Source organism: Onychostoma macrolepis, chromosome 19 (assembly GCF_012432095.1).
Source record: "Onychostoma macrolepis isolate SWU-2019 chromosome 19, ASM1243209v1, whole genome shotgun sequence".
Lineage (NCBI taxonomy): Eukaryota > Metazoa > Chordata > Actinopteri > Cypriniformes > Cyprinidae > Onychostoma > Onychostoma macrolepis.
Genome location: NC_081173.1, coordinates 9,025,429 through 9,042,181, shown reverse-complemented (window position 1 = coordinate 9,042,181; position 16,753 = coordinate 9,025,429). Strand labels below are relative to the sequence as shown.

Sequence of the window (16,753 nt, the reverse complement as noted above, 5' to 3'; positions counted from 1 at the left end):
TAAGGGCCAGTTTTACTAACAGCTTGCACCAGCGCCAACCGTCTTTTGGCATTAAAATTGTACTGTCAGGTTAAGACAAACAGTGACGAATTAGCGCTGAAAAGGCGTGGACACAGTTATTTTTGCGCCTGACCTTATTGAATATGCATTTTTAGGAGTTTCCCTTTCAGAGCAAAAGTAATGGGAGGAGAGTATTCAAATGAATCATGCAACGCGTTTAACTAACATCTGCATTTGTCAAATTACTGGCATTTGCGCCATTATTTACCCCCATTTTTGCGCTTGAAATGGCTGCAATTATTATATTCATATAATATGAATATAATAATTGCATTCATATTATAATATAATAATTGAATATAATCATCCCCCCCCCCCTTCTTTATTACGGACAGTTTTATATGTCATTGGGCGCAGATTCTGTTTGGGTCTGGTTATTGCAGACTTGTAAGAAAGCATAAGCTTTATAACAATTCTCAGCTGAGTTCATAATATATCGCTGTTGTCAAGTTGAAATGCTACACATTTTATATCCATTGCTGTGTTCTGATGAGAACGAAACCCCACATGGCTCATCAGAATCATGGGAAATATAGATCCAGTATATAGCAGTTGTTCCTAAACATCATCATGATAGTGCTGGTAATTATTGAACAGATACCGTGTGGGATGTTTCACGCTCTATGAATAATGGAGATTAAAATGAGATTGGATATGTCTTTATGGCTCTCATGAATCAGCCAGTATCCAGCTGTTTGTGGTGTAATCTCAAATGTTTAATTCATCAGGAAATAGATTCTGGGTTGAGATATTACTCATTATCTTTGATAGAGTGACATTTCACTGGTTGTCACATTTAACGGCCCTCGTTTCTGATTTTAGATGTATGCGAGGGATCTCCTCGCTATCACGCATCCGGCGATAAAACAGGACCTCATTACTTAATTAAAGCTGAGGCCATTAATTAATTAAGTAATGGCTTTCTGGGTGTTAATGGCGATGCCTTCGTATTCCCTGCTGTTAGCCTCTAATGATTCTGTGTGGGAACTTGCATGAATATGGTGACCTGACTTTAGTAGACGAAGTCTTCTTTACGCCCCCCCTCCACCCTCAAGTTCTCGTCTGACTGACTTTCCCAGACTGCAGGTAATGATTAAAGTGATCATGGCCCCATTTTCATTGCTTGTTCTGAGGGATGTCGCAGCCCGAGCCAAAATGCATTTCCAGCACGTCTAGAATTCATAAACCTGTTGGCGTAGCACTCGGGGCGTCTGTACATTTTGTTTAAATTGGATGAAAAATAAAGTATTGACTGTGATATTGATCGGTCTGGCATTGCTGTAGGTTAGAGTGCTCTATATGTACGCCGCTGTATACAGCTGTAAATGAGCTTTGTTGCACTGGGCGTCCTCTCCACCATCCTCAGCACATTACAATGAGTACACAGGGCAAAGGTTGCATTCGCCGTAGCTCCACTGTGTGCACGGTAGGTGCTCCGAGAGCTTACTTTAACAACCTGGACTCCATTAGATGCTGACATTTCAGTGCACTGCTCTTTCACATTTTTCATATTTGTTATCTCTCTCTCTTTGGTGAACTGCGTCCTTAGAGTATGTGTCCACAAAGTGCTGTGTTTGCATATTACAATTAAGAGGTACATGAAGGTTAAACTTGTTTTCATTTTAATTTATTACAATAAAGGGTTAGCTCACCTTAGAATTAAACTCGTTTATTTACCCTCATGTTGCTCCAAACCCAAATGAATACCTTTTTTTCCCATGGAACTCAAAAGGAGAAATTTTGAAGACTATGCTGGTTGCTCTTTTCCATGCAGTTACAATGAATGAGAATTGATCCTTACATGCAAATATTGTAATGTAATTATTGATTTACATTAGTTGGAAAGCCTCTTTGCTTTCATGAACATGAATTTTAATTGCTCTCTCTTTTCTTTTTTTTTTGTTCTATGCAAGAAAGATACAAGTTTGGATTTACATTAGGGTGAGTAAACGACAACAGAACAGAACAGGGTTTAACCTTAAATTAAATTAAATTTCTTAGTTTACCATTATTGTGCACAGAAATAAGCCCTATTCATACAACACTGCAATTGTTTAGATCACTCGATTACACTGCGAATGCAAACAGCAAGGACTTCAACTTCTATTTATAGCTACATAGCCTAAAAATTCTGTTAAGTAACAGCATGAGTTTCATATAAGCGCATACGGCTGGTTTTGCTGCAGTAGTGAATGCTTCTCATGTTGTCAGCAGTATTCTGTTAAGCACACCTCTCACTGACTTCTACATGAGTCTGACCTTGCGTGCATCTGCGAGCGATTCTCTGTAAACTGTTTACACTCTCCATACAGGGGGTCTTCATTCGCTAACGCTCTGATGACATCTGACACATCATTGATAGGATTTGGGCCCCGTATGCTGGATTAGCCCCATTTGGTTAGCATGGCATTATTCCATTATGGGTCCTGAGAGCCCACCAGCTGATGCTGCGTCTGTCCCGCTGCCTGAATGCAGAAATCCTGAAGCGAACGCATGAATGGCACAAAGACGGGCAACCGTGCTCTTCACACGTCCTCCAACAACCTTGCTGATTCTGTTAGTGTTAACTCTGGAAAATAATTACTATCCACTTCATCTGATTTATTAGATTTGAGTCTTCCTGATAAAATATGGTTATGTGTCTGCATGAATGTGAAAGTAATAAATTATTATGCAGTCATGCATGCTAAGCCAAGCGCACTATTGTACATTCCTGTTTTAAACAAACCGTTAATCGTAATATTATACATTTATGCATAATTTATCCCATGCTGTTTGTGTTACACACATGAATGACAACTGAGTGAATGACAACATTGGAGCCCACTGTCTTTAATTTTTTCACCAAAAAAAAAAATGAAACCAGTCTAAGCTAGTTGGCTGGCAGTGTCGGGGAGTAACTAGTTACATGTAAAGGAATTATGTAATTTAATTACAAAATAAATGTCATTGTAATCAGTTACAGTTACTGAGAAAAAAATGTGTAATTAAATTACAGTTACTTATGAAAAAGTTAACGATTGCAAAGAGGGTTACATCTGAATGTTTTCATACACACACACACACACACACACACACACAGATTTAATTGACTTCTTTCATAAATTGCATTGACTGCTCTAAAATATGAAACACCAATGTTTCAGGAGTTTAGGACACATGCTTGTTCGATAACTGTTTTATTTCCTATTTGGGTTTATGTATATGCTTTATTTTTAAGATGCATTGGTTTTTTTTTTTCCAAAGAATTTTTTGATGCCAGTGCTTCCTGTCATAGCTATGCAAAGATTTGATTTCAAAACGGCATCAAAGCTATTAAACTATTTCTTGATATGATTTAAAAAATGTATTTATCCTCAAAGTAAAAAGAGGTGCTAAAGTCATATTTTGTGGTGGCTGTCATTTAACATTAAATTATTATAATGTTAATTCAAGTGATGAAGGTTTTTGAAAGTCTGACAGAAATCAGTGTTGAGTACTATTTTAAGGTTAACCCTGCCTGATTTTAATGTTAAAAACATTAGAAATTTAGAAAAAAAGATGTAATTATTTTGGTTTTGGGGTGACTTTTTAACTTTCTGTCAAGGGTCTACAGATGAAAAATAGCCTCTATGGCAAATTCTGGCACATTTACAGCCATGTTTATTAATGTGCGTTGCCCCTGTAAACAAATAAACTAAACTAAGTTACATTACTTTAATAAAGTAATTGAAATAGTTACACTACTTATAACATTTTAAATAGGGTAACTTAATCTAACCTCTTACATTTCCAAAGTAACCTTCCCAACATTGTTGGCTGGTTTTAACTAGTCTCAACCTGGTCATAGCTGGTTTGCGGGCTGGATTTAGAGGGGCTTTGACAGCTTCTTTAGCTGGTCAGACTGGCAGACCAGCTGACCAACCTGCTAAAACCATCTGAACACCAGCTTGGCCGGGCTGGGAGACCAGCTTCACCAGCTTAAACCAGCTTGTTTTCATCAGGGAAAAGAAATGTCCACATCCAATTAGGTCTGAATACAGATACAGATGGTTTTGTCATTGCATTATTTACAAATAGCTTGACTGCACACCCTTAGTATAGGCGTTTGACTACCTAGCAACACCCTGGAAACCACTACTCAACAGACTACTCATTTTCTTCAGTTCATGTTATTCTGGTTTGATTTATTATAATGGGTGAGATGCATCAGGAACACCAGGTTTAAATATGTTTGCTTACGCCTGTGATTTGAAATATAATATTGTGGTATGCATTGTCCCGATTGAGTAGCACATCCATCTTCCCTCGGCAGCGTATGTTTGTTTAAACTCACTCATAGCGTGTTGCAATGTCGGCATGGTCAAAAAACGCACAATGCAGCACAACATTTCTCTTTATGAATCAGTTTTATGGTCCATCTATAAAAGTGTGAGATCTACAGGATTTGCACCTGCAAGTTTATAGCAAAACACATAAATCTCTTGTTACCTCTAGCTGTCAGAGAGCACATCTCGCTATAGGAGTTCCACAGCTGGAGTCAGTCAGCTAAAACAACAGGGCAAAAGAAAGAGAGGAAGATGGAGGAAGAGAGACTCAGAAGTCAGATCCAGGCAGCAGAGTTGGCGCTTTACTTCCTGTCCATTTTAAACCCACTCTGTTATTTGTAAGCCTTGTTCTAGCTGAATAAAACATGCCATTAAATAATGCAAATGTCAGTGGACAATGCTGAAACTCTTGAGAAAGGTCAGCCGAGGCACAGGTTGCAGCGTTATCAGATATTCAGTTCTGATAAGAGGGACCCGTGTACAGCACGCCAAATCTCTATGATCCATATTTAATTTTGTTTGCAGCCCAACAACAGTGGAATAATTATTACGCTCAGTGGCGTGAAATATTTAGCTGTGATTTTAAAGAAATGCTCATGAGGAGAATGTGACCAGTTCTTCATAAGTGTAAGGCGAGATTTTGATCTTCTGTATGTTTTTATTACTGTGCTTTACATGGCTTTAGGGCCAATGTTTTAGTGATGAGGAGCGTGTGGTTGACTTTGACGAACAAGACAGAGGGAGAGAGAGAGGGAAGTGTGCGGACTCCTGTTCGTAGAGTTCAGTGAGGCCTTGCTATGCCCTCATTAGAGTCAGGGTCTTCACAGTCTATACCATCATTGTGCGCCGTGTGTTTGGGGTCTCGCCAGTGGCAATGGAACATTCTGAGGAAAACAACATCTGTAAGAATGCTTCCATGACAAGAAGGTCCAGCAACATCAAGCTGGTGTACACTGCTAAGAAAACTCTTCAAAGTGTTTCAGTGCTCCTGTGCAGCACCTTAAGTTTAGTGAAGAACTCAAGCATAATTTTTGCGGTACATGGTTCTTGAGGTGACTATACAAGATACTTTGGCAATTTCAAAAGTTCTTAAAGTCACAATGAGACAGAAGTTGGGGGGGGGGGGAATGTTGGCTGGGGATTTGATTCAATCTATTGGTCATTGATTGGATCTTGAGATGTGGGTGTTACTTTTAAAAATGGAGGGAAATCTGAATGACAGCTTGCAGTGAATTGGGTATATTTCGAATGTCAGTTGACCAAAGCGTTAACAGCAGAATGAACTGATGACAATATCTGTGAACTTTTAAGGTAATCACCTAACCGAGATAGTTGTTTTTTTATTGTTTTATTATTCTATGTTAATATCGGAATGTTAGTGAGAGGAAGAAAAATTAGAAAAAACAACAACAAAAAAAACTTTCAGATATTAATCTGCAAATGTGATGGACTTCGGTTACGATCGGTATCTCCTTTATAGGCATTGTGAGTAAAACAGCACTATAGATAACGAAGCACATACTGTACAAAAGACCTGAACAGAAGCGCTGCAACCTGTTTTGTAGAACTTTGCAGAAGTTTTTTGCACATAACCTCTATTGTAAGAAGAGGATGCAGATTAAGTAGATTGGATGATTGGGGAGGTATAAAACACCAGAGAGAAGTTTGTTATTTTACTGAATGAATGAATGAATGAAAATAACAGTGAAAACAGATAGTCTTCATGCCAACTTTAATGTTACATTAAATATTATTTAATGAATTTAAAAACAGTGTCCAAAAAAAAATATTCTAGCATAATTATTTCAAATAGTTATTTCAAAACTGCATCACTGACTTTTCTTCTGTTCAACAAAAAATTATTCTGTGCAACAAACAAAACATTTTGAAGAACTTGTGTGTGTGTGTGTGTGTGTGTGTGTGTGTATACACACACAAACTGTCACTGGGGCAGTACTAACACTATATTAATACTATTTTTCACAATATTGTTGGCTACAGAAGAAAGTCAGTAAAGATCAGAGAGATTTTTTGATTGGCTAAAAACAAAAGTGTGGGCTGCCTTCATGACTTCTCAGCAGTGTTGGGCCGTAACTAGTTACTAGTAATTTAGTTACTGTAATAATATTACTTTTTGCAGTAACTAGTAGTGTAACTAATTACTAATAAGATTTCAGTAATAATAGTACAGTTACTTTCCATAAAAACAGCTTAGTTACTTTTGATGCCTCAACCGCTGATTTAAAATCAAATATTTCCTAGATTTATTTTCATAAATCTCATGAGTCGCACATGCATGTGATGTCCCCGGTGCAGCAGGCAAGCTTGGAATATGGAAAAGCTTACATTCAGCAGATAGAAATACTGCATTATATTGATCTGAACACTGTTGTGTATTACTTTACTGGCATGACATCCCACCCACATCCCTCTGATCAGCACGTGGTACATTATATTGCTATAAATAAACATTTTATATTTCATACATAATGAAATATAATCGTATATGGGTAACAGAGAAATTACAATTAGCTTCAAGCTCCACATGACAATTAATGAGATCAACACTTGTACTTGAATGTCACTATCAGTCACTATTGAGTGTTTGTAATAACTTCTGACTGCAATCCGATGTGGATTTTGGTCAAATGATGAGGCAGAAATATGTTGTTAGTAACATTCTAGAAGAATTTTATCTGGAAGATACACAGTTACAACTTCTGTGGGGCGTGAAGAAAAAGTAATGTAACTAGTAGTGTAACTAATTACTGTTGCCAGAAAGTAATAAGTAAAGTAACAATATTACTTTTGAAAGGAGTAACTAGTAATGAGTAATATATTACATTCTTTGAGTAACTAGCCCAACGCTGCTTCTCAGTCTAGAGCCGCCACAGAAACAGCTTTTTTCAGGATACCTATTTCAATGATATCTGTCTGACAGTGGGGACATTCTCTGAATGATATTCCAATACCTTTATAATACAGCACCTTTATAATGTTTCTCCTAAGGCATCAGTCTGTAAAACACTTTTTTGGCTATAATTGGAACCTTTTGTAGAGTGTATGTGAAGCTTGGCCAAAGCAAGATAATGGTCTGAATGTTTCTTTTAAAAATGGTAATGTAACCACTGAGTTCAGGATGAATTATTCAAGATCTTGATCATAATAATGCTGAACATTTTTCCTCAGTCCAATAATTGTGCATTAGGAAGTTTCCAGCATCAGGAACATTGTGTGTGGAGCTGAAAGTGTCTGTTTCATTTGAGTGAATGCTAAATCATAATCATGAATTCCCAAACATTTCTTTCCTAGTATCTTCCAGTCAGCCTGAGTTCTGTATTAGTGTGGGAGATAGGATTTTTTCTTCAGATTCTTAGAAAAGACATGTATCTCCACAAAGATTCCTCACATAATTCAATAGAGATTCATCTCAATTACTCGATCAATTTAATTACAGACGTTGCCCAAGGACAACCATAGATCTCTTTTTATGTTAACCATCTTTTGCACACTGCTCCTTTCTTCATCTATGAAAAGCTTTAACCGTGTGAGTCCACGTGTGGTTAATAGGAAAGACACCCCAACACAGTTTTTAACCAAATTTTGATTCAATTCAGATTTATTCTGTGAAATGCCTATAGCGTTTACCTTTCTCTCTCCGTATGTCCTTCTGGCACAGTGTCTGGGAGCCGAGCCACTAAAGAAGGTGCGATCTATGCCCATAAATCCCCTGCCACCTGATAAATGCCTGTTTCATTTACATTGCTCGGGCTGAAACAACACACTCTAATGTATATTTAGCCCCAGCGAAACCACTTCCTGAAAGCTCTGGAAGAGAGCAGTCTGCCTCAGCTAATTACTGAAGGAATGTCAGAAGTGAGATGAGGACACTTTTTGGGAAAAGCCAGTTTATATTATGCAGGCCTGTTGGTTTGTGACTACCTCAGTGTCCTAAAACATAGCCGTGTGTTAATTTAACACACATTCCCAACTCTCTCCAAAAAACACAGTTTATTATAGATAGATAACTTTCTCCATGCTGCAACGCAGCAAGGTATTTATTTTTGTGTCATTTTTCAAAGTTATTGCCTCAGATAATATTTGCAAAAAGGTGATGTCAGTGGGCCATCCGCCAAGTGTTTCATATTACTTATAGTGAGACGAAATGTATTGAGAATATAAACCATGAGGTTAAAAGGTCACGGCTGTAAAGCTCTATATGTTGATTTATATAGATTTTAGAAAACATTAAGAAGGTTGCATTTGTTTGGTCTGGAGCGAGGCCACTAATAAATGATCTGTGTCCCTTCTTTCCACTGAGTTATGGTGTGATTATAGCGTTCGTCCGTGTGGGTCACGTTTTTAATGGTTTTCTTTCACGTCGCACATCGTACTTTGCGAAACTGGAAAACACACTCTACCAGAACGCTTCAAATCAAGGTAGCTTTGTGATTTAATTTTGAAGCACCACCATTTTCCATGTTTTAAACAGTAGTAGATGAATGAGCCAAGAATGAATATTGTCATAATAACCCAGTGATATACCGAGCCATTTACAATAGCTATCATGCTACAGCGTGGGGAGAATGGAGGCCGTTGCCTCAGCTGGTGTTTAGAGGAGAGGACATGAGCAGCATCTGAAAACACCTGTGGGTTTAGCCGAAGAGATAACACGAGAACTACTATCTGTCAAAACAAGAGCCAGAAAAGCTCTCTCACTCTTTTTAAGCACTTTCTTGAACTCCCAGCCCTGTCATACAACTGTCAATCGGTCTAAGAGACACAACAGCCTCAGGAAAATATCACTCCATACATACACACGAGTGTAGCCAGACTTTTGACTCGCGGCATAAACACTGGCCCTTATTTCAACTTATTCTGGCCAAGGACTGCCTACATAGATAGGAAGAGACCACCTAACTGAGATGTAAAGTGATCAACCACAGTTTGTTTTGATTTAAATGACTTCTAAAGTCAGAGTTATATGAAACACATGATGCCATTTTAAATTACTTGTGAAAACATACACATACACCCAAAATAAACAGACAATGAATGTAACAATACAACAACAAAAAAACAAAACAATGAATGCATATAGAATTTGTGATTTAGAAATTCCATGTATCCAAAACTTTCTTATATGTACAGCTGACAAATTTTTGCAGACAAAATCTATGCATAACTGGAATTTCTAGTGATGGTGAAAGATTTTAAAATGTAGATTTCACATCAGGTTCAAACGGTTCACACAAATTAACTTTTAACCAACAGAAAGCTGCTTGGTTTGGACTTGGACAAAAAGGTCTACTTTACATTGTCAAGTCAGCGATGCATGCACATGGGTCCGTGTACCATGCGTATGATTCAAATTGTGTCACCAAAATACTACGTGTGTATTGTACGCGTGCCATCCGATTTTTGTAACTGTATCCGCTGAACGCAAACTGCGTATGCTCTTGTGTTGCGGCTGACACAGATGAGTATACGCAGTTTGCGTTCAGCAGATATTCTCCAAAATGGTGCTACGGTGACGCGGAGAGACACAAAGGAGACGAATTGTTGGGAAAAAAAGTCGTTATTTTTATTTTCTTTGCTTACAAAAAGTATTCTCGTCGCTTCATAAAATTCAGATTGAATTTTCTTTTCTGGGCCTTGACAGTGTTAATTACTTGGCAGTCAATGGGACAAGCCTCCTGGTTTTCATCCAAAATATCTTAAATTGTGTTCTGAAGACGAAAGAAGCTTTTCCGGGTTTGGAACGACATGTGGGTAAGTGCTTAATGACAAAACTTTCATTTTGGGGTGGAGTAACCCTTTAAGAGATGGAGCAACAACAGCAACAATATAGCGAAGACTGCAACAACAACAGATGGCTGCATTGAAAAGCGGGTTATGAGAGGGCCACAACTTTAGTTTAAAAGAGTACAAAGAAATTTTTATCGGTCGGATCTTCTAAAGAAAAATATAGCAGATGCTGGACAAAAATAAAGCTTTCTAGAGCACATGTGTTGACCATCTGCATTTGTGTACACCTCAAATGGACTATACTTTGACAGGCTATGCGTTCAACTGTGTGCACACAATAGCGTGCGCATAAAAAAAGAAGTATACTTGGGCCTTAAGTAGTACAAACCAGTCAGATTGGAACTGGTGATTTCAGTCAGCACTCTTAATTTTGGTGTGCAATATGCATCCAGATTAAACACACACACATACACCTGACTGCAAACGCGCACAGACTCAAACACAGATTATAAATATTGAACATAATATATCAGAATAATGTTAAAGTGATTGCTTATAGGTGCTGCTCTAGAATCAAAGCGCAGATGAAAAACTCTATTAGGACTTCTCATTGTGCAGTTCATTCTTTATTGAGCATCTATACTATAGCATGTCTCTATTATAAACTGCAGCCCCATTTGTCATTCGGGCAGATCACTGGTCCTCTCTCTCACATACTTCCTGACTTATGTCAGTCTGATAAGAATAGCTCATTTAATGACTTCCGATATGAGAGGAGTTGGCATTCGTCTCTCAGCATCATAATGCTCTAAAACTAATGTGTGACCTGATTATTTACAGTGCTGGATGCCTCAAGATGCAGTCCTGATGCTCTCTCTGTTTTCATGGTATTGATTTTTCCTCCAGTATCCATCATATCAATCCTTTCACTCCGCAAAGAGACTACAGATCATGAGACATGGCGCCCTAAGTGGGGACGCCGAGACCTGTTCCTGTGACCGTTTGGATGCTTGATTCATGGCTCCTGGTGGTCATGATGGATGGATTAGCCATCACGGTTAATTCAGTTAGCATCTTCAGGCCTGTAAGTAAATTGGGGGATGTGTGGTAAGGTGGGTTTCCTGTGTCCATTTGTGTCAGGTTGTGATTTCATGTCCCGCACTGACAGCCTTTGACCTCTGTTCCGTATGTTTGTGCTTGGCTCGTTTTTATATCAGCTCTCTGTCGAGGTCTTTATGTGGTGTTTGGCAGTAAAGTGATAATGTTTTTTTTTTTTTTCTTCTTTTAAAAAAAAAGGACATCAGGTTGCTTTATGGTCACGGGAAGTCACTACGGTCTCTCCCAATCCTTTTAAAAATGATTTATCTGAGATTGATTCATAGAGGATGTGAACAGTATTGGCCATTAAAGTGTTCCAGCAGAAGATGGTAGCTGGAAATTTGTTTCTTAGCTTTTGTGTCCAAGAAGATTGTGATGGTTTATAGCCCGGTGACTTTTTTTTTTTTCTTTGCATTTATTTATTTATAAAGAGTGTATACATTTAATGACTTGAATGCACATTTTAATATTTTTGCGAGAAGTTATTAGCGTTAAGCCTTATATTATAATGAAGAAAAGTGTAATTAACAGCAAAGCCATTTGTTCAAATATTATAAATATTTGGGGGAAAAAACATGACACAGGAGATTAAATCATAGAGATGACTACTAACATTTTTTACTTTGAAAAATTAATTTTATTATTTGTTTATTATTTTCATAATTGTAAAATTGATAATTAAAAATGTGTGGGAAATATATATTTCTTTATCATAATACAAGTCGACACATTCATTTTTCATTGACCTGTAGTTGGCTGTACTCAGAGTCTCATGGTTATCATTAAAATACTGAGAATATCCCTGCTAATAAAAGAGTTTTTGAAACTGACAAAAACATTTATGTTTACAACAGCCATGCTGTGGACTGTTGTGACGAATTTACGACGTGATGATGAACACGATAAAAAAGGCAATGACAATCGCCCACTGTCCCGCTGAAGAGACCTCATGATCTGCATTTGTGTCCATGGCACCATGCTAATCTCTTCATTAAGTTTATGGCCGGTCAGCCAACATAACTCTTCACTGCGGCAAGCCTTTGTTGTACGAACTCAGTAGTATGTTTACCAGTCGCCCTTGTCCTGGGGCCACTGCCAAAGTGTGTAGGAGACAACAGAGGACAGTGTGTGCTTGTAAATAACACCATTCTCTCAGCATGCCTGCGTGACCGTCTTACTATATGACCACCCCCACCACACCTCAAAACATTAGCAGAGGACCCCTCTATGCCCAAGGACTCGTAACCTCTGTGAACCCTGTGCACTGGAAGCTCCCTGTCTTCTCAAAGGGGGTCTGTTAGTCTCACTCAGCTTGTGTACAGCCAGCACACAGCTCGGGTTTTGTTTCTCGTGTAAATTTTGTTCTTTAGCCCTATCCGTGAACAAGCCCCAGTTGTGTGTGGCGTAGTCGAGAGAATGGCTTGGTGACGGAAGAGAAAGAAAGAGCAGACTGTGATGCGCTCTGTCGTTGTGTGGACTTCTGCATTCATGGGCCCATGTGACTTCAACAGCAGGGCCTTTGGTTTGGCACAGCACAACACCACCGCATTGTAAATACCCAAATGAGTTTGGACGCCTAATCGCTGAGTTTATTTTCATTTGGGACTGTCATGCAGTAGACTTTGTCATAGTTTTGAGCTCCAGGATAGATTTTTGTTTGTTTGTTGGGACTGTGAGAATGTATGTATAGATACATGGAGTATGTGGATGGATGGATTATATGGATGAATTGATAGAGTGGATGGATGGACAGATGGGGGGATAGAATATGGATGGATGAATTGATAGAGTGGATGGATGGATGGAGTATATGAATGATTGATAGAATGGATGGATGGATAGTATAGTGGATGGAGTATATGGATGATAGATGGATGGGTGGATGAATTGATATATGGATGAATTGATAGAGTGGATAGATGGATGGATGGGTGGAGTATATGGATGATTTATAGAGTGGATGATGGATGGATGGAGTATACTGTATGGATAATTGATAGAGTGGAAGAATGGGTGAATGGATAGATGGATGGATGGATTGATAGAGTGGAAGAATGGGTGAATGGATGGATGGATTGACAGAGGGGAATGGATAGAGTATATACAGTAGATGGATGGATTGATAAGATGGAAGCATGCATGGATGGATAGATAATTTATAGAGTGGATGGATGGACAGTAAGAATAGATGCATGGAGTATGTGGATGGATGAATGGATGGAGTATATGGATATATTTATAGAGTGGATGGATGGATGGATGGAGTTGAAAGATGCATGGATGGAATGATAATGTGGAGGGGTGGATGATTGATAGAGTGGATGGATGGATGGATGGATTGACAGAGTGGATTGAAGGATAGAGTATGTACAGTATATGGATGGTTTGATAGGATGGATAGATGCATGGATAGATAGATAATATAATGGATGGATGGATGGAAGCAGCAACTCTATAGAACTGACAAAATTGTCAATTCACATTTAAATTAAATTAACTTTTTTTGTGCCTTCAAAATCTACTCAAAAATGTACATGGTAGCTGTAAGATTGCAGTGTTTTTTTTTTGTTTTTTGTTTTTTTTATGAAACTCATTTTTTAATGAAGAGTTTGTAAGTACAGGATGAACAAAGGAGTTTTAGGTATCTCAACTTGTAATACAATAAAAAGTGATGAAATCAAACAGCACAAAAAGGGTACGGGCCGCCTCGACTTGCCTGCAGCAAATATGCAGTAGCAGATTTGGGATCTGGCTTTGTTCTGCCGGCTTCTTTGTCTGGCTCGCTCTGCGTGTTGTCTGAGGGCTAGCGCTGCTTTAAAACAGAAGTCCTACTGGGCTCCAATTAAGACCAGCAGAAGAATTAATGAACAAGTCCTCCAAGTCAGCCTCAGCTCTCAACTGCTCTATTTATCAGACTGCTCAGGGGGACACATGGTCTCAATTCAAACCCACAATTTCTGTCTTCACTAAATTAAATATGTGTAATTTATGTTTTTATAAACATAGATGACCTTGCCATCAGCTATAGAAGTTCTAGTCATTTGAATCTTTCTCATTTTTACCCCTCCTCAATTTTTGCTCTTCTTCATTATATTGCATTTCATTTCCCAGCATGCCCATAAGCCATGTTCAGGTTTCTCTGCCGACTATAAAATCGGATGGTTGCAGGGCAACTGGGAGAAGAGGGATGTTCCACAGAAACGCATGCTGTTCAAAATATCGTTCAGAGAAAAGAACGTCAATAGGTGTAACAGACTTTGGCATCGTTTCTTTTTTTCCCTCCCTGAATAGCTTTGGAACACAAAGCAGCGATTTAAAGATATTTCATTTTTTGTTCACAGCAAGTTTGAATGTTTCAAATGTTGGATGTTGATTTCTAGCATGACATGCACCAATGTGTTTATAGACAGGTTCCTTGGGAGAAAACCTTGAAGATAGAGATAAAAATGAAAGTAAATGAAGATTTATGTACGTGATGATACTATATAATCTTCCTTTGAAAACAAAACCTTGCTTTTAGATCATCTGTGTTTGCTTGAAATAAATCTTGGGACCACAATTATTATCATGAATATTCAAGTTCTTTTTCTTCTGCTTCTTCTCCTTCTTCTTGAAGCTCCAGCTGCAAACACTAGCATGAGAAGTGCGTATTATCTTGCATGTGCGGTGTTGTGGTCTGAATGCATTTATACCTGTCCTCCTGTGTGCAAGCAAACATTATTTAAAGTCACTAACTCACGCCCTTTACCTTTCAGGTTTCAGCATCTAGCCAAATTTTCCATCAATTTACATACGCATATTGTTACGTAAACAGAAGCAAGCGGTCCAGAGCACTCCTCCCAGAGACGGAGTAACGTAGAGACCCTGATGAAGACAGATCTTATCGTTAACTTTGCACTCACAGAGGGCCCCATGGGGAACTGTGTAAATGCTACTAGCCTTTTCTCTTAATGTAGGTGTCTCTGTTATAGATTGTTTGCCATTTTGAAAAATATGCAACCGTGTCTTTTGCCATTTTTTACATCTTTGCATGAGGTATCACCAATGCTATGTATACTCAGTCACATAGAGTATGCTGGTACTCACTACCTGAGACTTTTGTTTTATTAACATACACACGTGGTCAGAATTGTTGGTACCCTCGGTAAATATGATCAAAGAAGGCTCTGAAAATAAACCTACATTATTAATCCTTTTGATCTTTTATTTAAAAAAAATCACAAAATTCTAACCTTTCATTGAACTAAAACAATTGAAAATGGGGGAAAATCTCATTGTGAAATAAATGTTTTTCTCAAATACACGTTGGACACAATTATTGGTACCCCTAGAAATTCTTATAAGTAAAATATCTCTGAAGTATATACCCATTCATATTTATAACTTTGAGCACTCCAGGGGGATTGTGAACATGAAATTATCCAGCCATGGCTTCCTGTTTCACAGAAATATAAATAGGAGGGAAAACAAAGTACAAATTCCTTTAATCTTCCATCACAATGAGAAAAACCAAAGACTATATTTCTGATGTGCAGCAAAAGATAATTGAGCTTCACAAATTAGTGAAGTGGCTTTAAGAAAAGAGCTAGAGCAGTGAAAATTCCCATTTTCACCATCAAGGCAATAATTAAGAATTTCCAATCAACATAAAATGTTATGAATCTGCCAGGAAGAGGGCGTGTGTCTATATCATCCTAATGCATGGTGAGAATGAGAGTTTGAGTGGCTAAAGACTTTCCAAGGACCACAGCTGGAGAATTGCAGAAAATAGTTGAGTCTTGGGGTCAGAAAACCTTTAAAAAAAAAAAAAAGTCAAACAGCCCCTACATCACCACATGTTGTTCGGGAGGGTTTCAAGAAAAAACAGGGGGGTTCTCATCCAAAAACAAACTCCAGCATATTCAGTTATCAGACATGACTGAAACTTCAAATGGCACTGTCTTCTATGGTCAGATGAAACAAAAAAATAAGCTTTTTAGCAGCAAACGCTCAAGATGAGTTTGGTGCACACAGGGATAAAAAAAAGTACCCTATGTGTACAATGAAATATACTGCTGTATTTTTGATGTTGTGGGCCTATATTTCTGCTGGAGGTCCTGGACATCTTGTTTAGACACATGGCATCATGGATTCTATCAAAAAGTGACTGTCTCCGTTCTTATAAACTTATGTGTGGATCTTCCAACCGTACAATAATACAAACACAAACCTCAAAAACAACAGAAAAATGGGTCACTGAGCACAAAACCAAGCTTCTGCTCTGGCCATTCCAGTCTTCTGACCTGAACCCTGTAGAAAATGAGTGGGGAGAACTGAAGAGAAGAAGCACCATGGAGCTAGGAATCTAAAGGGTCTAGAGTGAAACACTCTTGTCAGGTGTTTTCTAACCTCATCAGGCATTATAGGAGAAAATGCTGTTAAACTGGCAAATGGAGGTTTCAAAAAGTATTGAATAAAAGGTTACCGTTAATTGTGGCCAATGTGTATTAGAGAAAAACATTTATTTCATAATGATATTTGCCCCCATTTAAAATTCTTAT

General features: G+C 38.1%; 1 protein-coding gene across 13 annotated transcripts in view; it reads left to right on the top strand.

Moving 5' to 3' along the window:
• The window catches only part of nrsn1l (neurensin 1-like), a 220,195-nt gene that overhangs the window by 139,544 nt on the left and 63,898 nt on the right, over positions 1-16,753 (top strand). Inside the window, exon 6 of one of the 13 annotated variants that reach the window (XR_009267199.1) lies at positions 2,373-3,289. The exons of the other annotated variants lie outside the window; for them this stretch is intronic. The gene's annotated coding sequence lies outside the window, so the exon portion shown is untranslated. Of the gene's footprint in view, positions 1-2,372; positions 3,290-16,753 lie in introns of those variants that run through there. 13 annotated transcript variants of the gene reach the window in all.